The sequence below is a fragment of the Mus pahari genome, unplaced genomic scaffold (assembly GCF_900095145.1).
Source record: "Mus pahari unplaced genomic scaffold, PAHARI_EIJ_v1.1 scaffold_13772_1, whole genome shotgun sequence".
Classification (NCBI taxonomy): Eukaryota; Metazoa; Chordata; class Mammalia; order Rodentia; family Muridae; genus Mus; species Mus pahari.
The window spans coordinates 1-8,593 of NW_018392024.1; the positions used below are offsets into that span (position 1 = coordinate 1).

The 8,593-nt window shown below is 40.7% G+C and overlaps 1 pseudogene; it reads left to right on the forward strand.

The window, feature by feature from the left end:
- Window positions 1-6,252: 6,252 nt before the first annotated feature.
- LOC110314808 lies at window positions 6,253-7,933 on the forward strand (annotated as a pseudogene).
- The last annotated feature ends 660 nt before the right edge of the window (window positions 7,934-8,593 follow it).

The following is an 8,593-nucleotide window of genomic DNA, read 5'->3' on the forward strand; positions in this document are numbered from 1 at the left end:
CTCTCGGGCGCACTCCCCTCCTCGGGTGAGGAAAGGCGCTGGATGCCAGGCGGACACCCCTCCTCGGTCGGGGAGGCAAGGTGTTGGGTGCTGGATCAGCCTGCGGACAGCCGCCAGGCGAACCCAAATCTTGAATTCTATGAAAAGACAAAACCTAAGTATAATTGAATCATGAGAGAAGATTCATAGATCTATGGCACAGAAAATATTCTCACCAAAATTATGTAACAAAATTTTTCTAACCTAAAGAATGTGAGGGTAAACCTAGAAGAACAATAAACTATGAAATATATTGTGCCATGAATGAAATTCTACCCACAACAAAATAATCAAGTAAATAATGTACAGAGAAAAGAAAGGATATTAAAAGCTACAGAGGAAAATATTCACAAAACATATAATGTTAGAAGTCTTAAACTTAGTTCTGACCTCAAAAGGTAGAATATGAAATACAAAAGAGCCTGGATAGATGCCTAGCATTGTGTAGGAGATGGCAGATGCCAGACATGACCCCTTTACTCAGCAACACTTTCCATCAATTAAGTTGAGAAATCAAGGCTGTCCCTGTGAAATTAAAATTTAAACAAAATATATCCACAGATTGACCCCTACAATCGATGTTAGATAGTAATCTCCAAAGCACAGAGGTTAATTACAACCAAGACAACATAAGAAATAAAGATTTTCACACCAATGAAATCAAAAGCATTGACATGTACACACACCACCACCCACCAGCAACAACATCAACAACATCAACATCAATATAACAAGAATTAAGGATTGTTGTGTATTTATTCATCTCAACTTAAACAGTCTCAATTCTCAACTTATAAACAGTGGTTAATAGTATTATATTATTCACCTGCACATAGGAAACATGCCTCAATATCAATGAAAGAAATTTCCTCTAAGTATAGCTTTGAAAATGATTTTTCAAGCTTATAAATTCAAGAAACAAGTTTGGGTAGCAATTTTGATTCCTAACATAAGAATCATTCAGTCAGCATTAATCAAATAAGATGGGAAAGACATTTCACTTCATTAAATGTAATATTTACCAAGATGACTTCTTCATTATGAATGCTTTTTGTTACATATGAAAGCAAATCCAAATTTTCCCAATGACTAAAATGCTGTTTGAGATTCCTTTGTTGAGTGTATATTTTTTAGCTCTATACCTCATTTTGTAATAGGGTTATTTGGTTCTCTAGAGTTTAACTTCTTGGGTTCTTTATGTATTTTGGATATTAGACCTCTAAATGATGTGAGGTTGGTAAATATTTTTTCCCAATCTTTGGGTTGCTGTTTTGTCTTATTGACAGTGATCTTTGCCTTAGACATTTTTTCATTTTGATGTGGTCTCTTTTATCAATTGATGATTTTAGATCATGAGTTATTGGTGTTCTTATCAGGAAATTCTCCCATGGCAGATGTGTTCCACGCTCTTCCCCTCTTTCTCTTCTGTTTAGACTGAGCATATCTGGTATTATGTTGAGGTCTTTAATCCACTCCGAATTGAGATTCAAATAAGGAGAAAAGAATAGATCAATTCCCATTCTTCTACAGGGTGGTATACAGTTTAAACAACAGAATTTGTGGAATATGCTGCCTTTTATCCAATGGATGGTTTTGGCTTCTTTGTTAAAGATCAAGTGTGTAGTTTTTAATTATGGGTCTTCAATTCTATTTCATTAATCTACCTCCCTGTCTCTGCACCAATACCATGAAGATTCATCTCTACATCTCTGTTCCTTAGAATAAGGTCAGGAATTGTGATTCCCCCAGAAGTTCTCTTATTGTAGAAAAGAGTTTTTGCCAGTCTGGACATTTTGGTATTCCATATGAACCTGAGAATTGCTCTTTCTACCTTTTTGAAGAATTGAATTGTTATTATGATGGATATTGCACTGAATCTGTACATTGCTTTTGGTAAGATGGCATTTTTTTTTTTTTTTTTTACTATTTTAATCCACCCTGTCAAAGAGCATGAGAAATCTTTCCATCTTCTGATGTCCTTTTAGATTTCATTCTCTTAAGGCCTGAAGTCCTTGTTATATAGATCTTTCATTTGCTTGGTTATAGCCATGCCAAGATATTTTATATTATGTGGACATTGGCCCAAAAGCTTAGAATACCCATATTACAACTCAAAAACCATATGGAGCTTAAGAAGAAAGAATACCAAAATGTGGATGATTCAATCCTACATAGAAAGGGGAACAAAATAATCAAAGAAGGAATAGAAAGGGATTGACCAGGGAGATAAAGAGGAGCAAGAGGGAAGTAAAGATATCCAGTGTGAGGTATAGAAAGTGACTATAGAGAAACAGAGGAGGTTAGGATACTGAATAGAAATATGTAGCAACAGGGGATGAGGATCTGTGGACAGGCATTAGTGCCAGATACCAGAGAAGAAAGGCTATGGGAACAAACAGGGAAGACTTTAGCTGAAATACACAACAAAGAGGAATAGAAATAGGTGTAGAGATCGCCTGCATTAAATAGACATGCATCCCAGGTGAGGGATGAGGCTACCCATCTTATTGTTTTCCAATTTATTAATGGTTAATTATTTATTTATTCTCCTTTCCTGTTTCACCACTGAAAACCCTCTATACCACCTCACTTCTACCTGCTTTTTTCAAGGTACCTCACTGACCCAGCCTCTCCTCCCTCACTGTCCTAGCATCCCCTATGTTGGAGAATCAAGCCTTCACAGGACCAAGTGTCTCCTCTCTCATAGATGCCAGGTAATGCTCTCTTCTGCTACATATACTTATGGAGCCATAGGTGCCTCCATGAGTTTTCTTTGTTTGTTGGATTTGTCACTGGGAGTTCAGGGTGGCCTAGTTGGTTGATATTGTTGTTCTTCCTAAAACAAAAGGATGTACCTTCTTTTTCTTAGAACATCATAGTATCATTCCAAATATTGACCATGTAGTCAGTCACAAAATAAGCTACAACAAACAGATACAAGAATGAAATAATTCCATAATCCTATCAAATCACCATCATAAAATTTTTAATTCAGAAATTTTCCTATCCAAAGGAAATAATAAGGCAATAAATGGAACAGAAACTGAAGGAAATGGGAACCACAGACTGCCCCATCTAGAACCCTGCCCTTTTGCAGACACCAAAACCAAGACATTATTGCTGATCCCATAAAGTATTTGCTCCCAGGAGCCTGGTATGACAGTTCTCTGAGAAGTTCTACAAGTTATTGACAAATACAGATGAACATATTCATAGTCAACCACCAGACTGAGCCTCTGAACCCCATTGGAAGAGCTAGGGAAAGGACTGAAGGAGCTAAAGGGGATTACAACATCATAGAAAGAACAATATCAACTAATTGGACTACCCAGAGTTCATCAGAGTATACATTGAGGGATCCATGTCTCCAGATTCATGTGTTCCAGAGGATGGACTTATCTTACATTTAAGTGAAAGTAAGCCCTTGGTCCTGTGAGGTTTGATGCCCCAGAATAGAGGGATGCTAGGACAGTGAGGTAGGAGTAGGCAAGTGGGCAGGGGTGCACCTTCATATAGGGAAGAGTAGGGGTAAAGGGGTGATCTGATGATCGTGGTGGAAGAGAAGCAACCAGGAACTGGGATATCATTTGAAATTTAAGAAAAATAAAATGATTATTTAAAAAAAAGGGTTGACTTGATATTGATCTCTGTTCCCAACGATAAAACCCAAACTAGGGCACAAGTTATTAGCATTGACTGGGGTATTGTTGTGTTAGTCCTGATCATGAATTTGTTTGGAAGAATGTGGATTTTGGGACTTTGGATTTAGAAAGCTGTGGAATGATTTAAGTATGTATTTATGGGTTATCCAAGCAAGAATATAAAAGAAATTGTTGCTGTGATTGATTTGAATGGTGCAGGCCAGGCCCGAGAGGTTTCAGTGGAGAAGAATTTAAGTGTGTGAAACAATGACTGTTTTTGAGGTATTTTATTGAAGAATTTGGCTGCTTTCTGTCCTTGTCTGAGTAGTGTACTGAGACTAATGTAAAGAGATTTATATTAATTGGATTGACAAAGGAAATCTCAAAAAATTCCAGCAGTAACTGTGTTTGCTCCTTAAGTCTCATGAAGAGCATTTTGAACAAGCATAGCAAGCTTAGAAAGGAAATATATAAAATATATGATTCAAGTATTAAAAGGGAACCAGGAAGTGGCTCATGGCAGTGCAAGATTTACACATCTTTAAAAGCAGCTCTTATAAGACAGGCATGAGTTCAAATTTAGCCTACAGAGCAAATTCCAAAACTTGAAGTCATGAAGAAGTCATGAAGAAGAGATGAGGATGAACCTGAATAATTTGTTCAAAATTATTAAATTGAAATAAGGGAATGTTGACCTTGTGTCAAGATCTCATGCAGGGAAGTTTAGGACCAGGCATGGCAGTGCAAGCCCAAAATACAAGGAGAATAAGGAAAGCAGAACTGCCTATATGTTTTAGATCCAAGTGTAGATTTACACATCTTTAAAAGCATCTCTTATAAGACAGGCATGAGTTCAAATTTAGCATATAGAGCAAATTCCAAAACAGCAAATTTTACAAAGTGAAGGAGTTGGAAAACAGAAACCAAATGGTAATATGAAATAACAAGGGGGCTATGTTCTGAGACTAGCAAGCAGTGGAACTCAGCAGCTTTGGTAATTTGGCTCTGGCTTTATTGTCAAGAAGAGAAGGCAACTAACAGGAAAATCAATACTTGTTAGGTGGAGCTAAGAAATTACTGGTGATTTTAAGAGCCTAGCATCATTGAGGTGAAATCTTCTGGGAGGTATTTTCTGACAGCACAAAGATCTGTGTTTCAGAGAAAGCCAAAGTTGTATCTTGTGCTTCAAGTATACATGATATAGTGTAAGAGTCACCCAGGTGGAACTTGATTTGAAGTCATGAAGATGCCATGAAGAAGAGATGAGGATTGACAATGTGAGAGACAATGGAAGACTATTGGTGAATGTACAGCCTCAGTTGCAGTAGATGTTCCAGGACTGAAAAGATAATGTAGAGAATTTGAGGTTTCACACTATGAATCTAGCCTATGAGAGGTTATTGATTAAGCCAAGTTGCAGTAGAAGGCCTCAGAGGTTTATAAATACCAGTAGCATGGGATGATCACCAAGAAAGCAGGAGCAGAGGAATGGATCAATCTAAGCTTAGAGCACTACAGAGGGCAGAGCTGGAGAAATGATGCTAGTTTTTTAGTGGAGCTGAAAGAATTAAATTTGAGATCCATGACAAAGTGGCTCATGTTAGTTAATTAAAGAGGATCCCAGGCATAAGAAAAGCAGAACAGGCCAGAACAGGTCAGAACAAAGGCTTTTAAGCTCCAGGAACTGGTCGGCCATAAACGATACGGGAGGAATGCAAGGATATCCCAACTTTCTCAGCTGAATTATGGGCCACCTGGGCCAGTGCCTCCCTGTTTCTTCTGCCTCCTCCTGATTTGGGTCAAATGTTAGCCAAATGCCTTGCTAACATAGATAAGCACCAGACTCTTAAAATTACTAATTACCCCGACCTGCATGTACTAACTAACCCATTGTGTGCCAACTATGTCCCTGCTCCCATCTCTTTTGTATATAAACCCCAAGCCTTTGAGCCTCGTGGTCGATGTCTCTGTATCCTGCGTGAGATATATATTGGCCCCAGCTCTGTTAATAAACTGCCTTGTGTGTTTGCATCAAGACGTTTTTTATTTGTGATTCCAGGGTGAGCATCATCTTGAGGTTGGAGTAGGAAAGTCTCTATACAGAAGTCTTTCTTTTGGAGGTCTCACCGAGCTCGTTGTGACACCCAGGAACCTCGAAGACCCCTTGGAGGTATGTTTGTAAATGTTTTTTGCGTCTTACATGCTATATGTTGTCTGATTGCGGCGCCATTTTTGGTTTTGGAGCAGCTGCTGCTGGAGACTGTGAGGTCCCAAAGACTGTGGGCGGAGACATCCAAGGAGATCCACAGGCTGCAGCCCTAGAAGACATTCCGAGGGTGGAAGAGAGTGGTTGTGGAATCCCACTCCATCATAAAAGCCAGAAGACCTGGCCATTAGCTTTCAGAACAAAGGGTACAGAGTGCTCCTTCTGCTGGAAAGGAAGTGGAGGCACAATCCCACCCCATTGAAGGTCACGTTTGGCTGGCTGTTTAAGTCCGGGCATGGACAAGTGTGTTTAGACATATTAGCATCTGTTGTTTTTGTTTTGTTCTTATCTTTTCTGATCTTTGTCATGGGACAGACTGTCTCAACCTCTTTGTTGTTAACTGAGGATCATTGGACAGATGTTAGGGCCAGAGGACAGAACTTGTCAGTGACAGGAAGAAGCCTCAGCAGACTTTCTGCACCTCGGATTGGCCTACCCTTGGGGTATGCTGGCCACCCGAGGGAACTTTCGATTTAACCACTATCAGGGCCATGAAGGTCATTGTCTTTCAGGAGGAACTTGGAGCGCATCCAGACCAACAGCCATATATCACAGTGTGGGAGGATATGGCAAGATTCCCTCCCCCATGGATCCAGCCCTTCATCCCTGCCCATCTTCCAGGCTCCAGGATCCTGGCTGTCCAAAAAAGTGCTGTGAATGAGACACAGAAGCCACGGCCCGAGTGGGATGGTGAGCACCACGTTCCACCGGTGCCCACCCCTAAGATTTACCCTGAAATTAAAGAACCCCCTGAGTGGCCTGTTCCCTGCCCCCACCATAATCTCAAGCACCACAACCAGCAACCCAATCTGAACACCAACCCACACCTCAACACTCGGCTCCTCCATCCTCTCTTCTGAGAAGGGAGGGGGTCCCTTGACAGGGACAAGGAGTCAGTGAGGGGCCACCTCAGAAGGACTGGCTGACTCCACTGTGATGCTTCCCTTCAGGGTTGTCGGGCCATCCCCAGCTGATCAGAGTAAATTGCAACTTTTGCAGTATTGGCCCTTCTCTTCCTCTGACCTTTATAATTGGAAAGCTAATCACCCTCCTTTTTCAGAAAACCCTGCAGGGCTGACAGGCCTGGTTGAGTCATTGATGTACTCTCATCAACCGACGTGGAACGACTGTCAGCAGCTTTTGCAGACCCTGTTCACCATGGAGGAGAGAGAGAAGATCCTCCAAGAAGCCCGGAAAAATGTCCAGGATGGTGCCAGACACCCTGTCCAGACACCTGCCGAAATAGATGAAGGGTTCCCTTTAACCTGCCCACAATGGGATTATAAAATGCCATGAGGTAGGGAATGGCTTTCCAACTACAGGCAGTATCTGGTGGCAGGTCTCAGAGAGGCCACACGTAGGCCCACAAATTTGTCTAAGGTAAGGGAAATTATGCAGGGGATGACTGAACCCCCCTCAATCTTTATAGAAAGACTCATGGAGGCATATAGGAGACACACCCCTTATAACCCTATGTCTGAAGGGCAGTGAGCCTCTCTAATTATGACTTTTATTGGACAATCAGTCCCCTATATCCAAAGGAAATTGCAACAGATTGAGAGATTACAGGACTGTATTATAAGGGATGTGGTTAAGGAAACTGAGAAGGTGTATCATAAGAGAGAGACTGAGGAAGAGAATCAAGAAAAGGAAAAGAGAGATAAAAGGGAAGAGGAAGACAGGAGAGACAGGAAACAGGAGCAAAACCTGACTCAGATCCTGGCCACAGTGGTAGATAGAGAGAGGAGGTATGACTAGACAGTTAGGGAGCCTGGAAGATGAGAAATGGCTGGGGCCAAGGAGATCCAGAAGAGATAGATCTCCTCTAGAGAAAGTTCAATGTGCTTACTGCAAGGAAAAAGGTCACTGGGCTTGTGAATGCCCAAAAAAGAAACAGGGAACGAAAATGCTGTCCCTTGAAGATGAGGACTAGAGGAGACAGGGCTCAGCTCCCCTCCCTGAGCCTATCCTTCTTGAGCTTAATATGGTCTGTGAATTTTATCTTGGGCACTTGGAGCTTTTGGGCTAATATCAACTTATCAGAGAGTGCATACCATTTGTGACCAGGTTCCCTCACACAGCATGACATTTTATCAGTCCATCCATTTGCCTAACAGTTTCATGAGTTCATCATTTATAATAGCTATGTAGTACTCCATTGTGCAAATGAACCAAATTTTCTGTATTCATTCTCCTTTTGAAGGACATCTGGGTTCTTTCTAGCTTCTTTCTATTATAAATAAGACTGCTGTGAACATAGTGGAAGATATATTCTTATTACAGTTTGGAGCATCATGGGGGTATATACCCAGGAGTGATATAGCTGCGTCTTCATGTAATACTAAGTCCAATTTTCTGAGGAACCACTAAACTGATTTCTGGAGAAGTTCTACCAGCTTGTAATCCCATTAGCAATGGAGGAGTGTTCCTCTTTCTCCACGTCTTCACCAACACCTGCTGTAAGCTGACTTTTTGATTTTAGGCATTCTGACTGGTGTGCTGTGGAATCTCACCATTGTTTTGATATGAGTTTCTCTGATGACTAAGGATGTTGAACATTTCTTTAGGTGTTTCATGGCCATTCAATATAAATTAATGGAAAATTGTTTAGGTCTGTACCCCATTTTTTAATAGGGTTATTTGATTT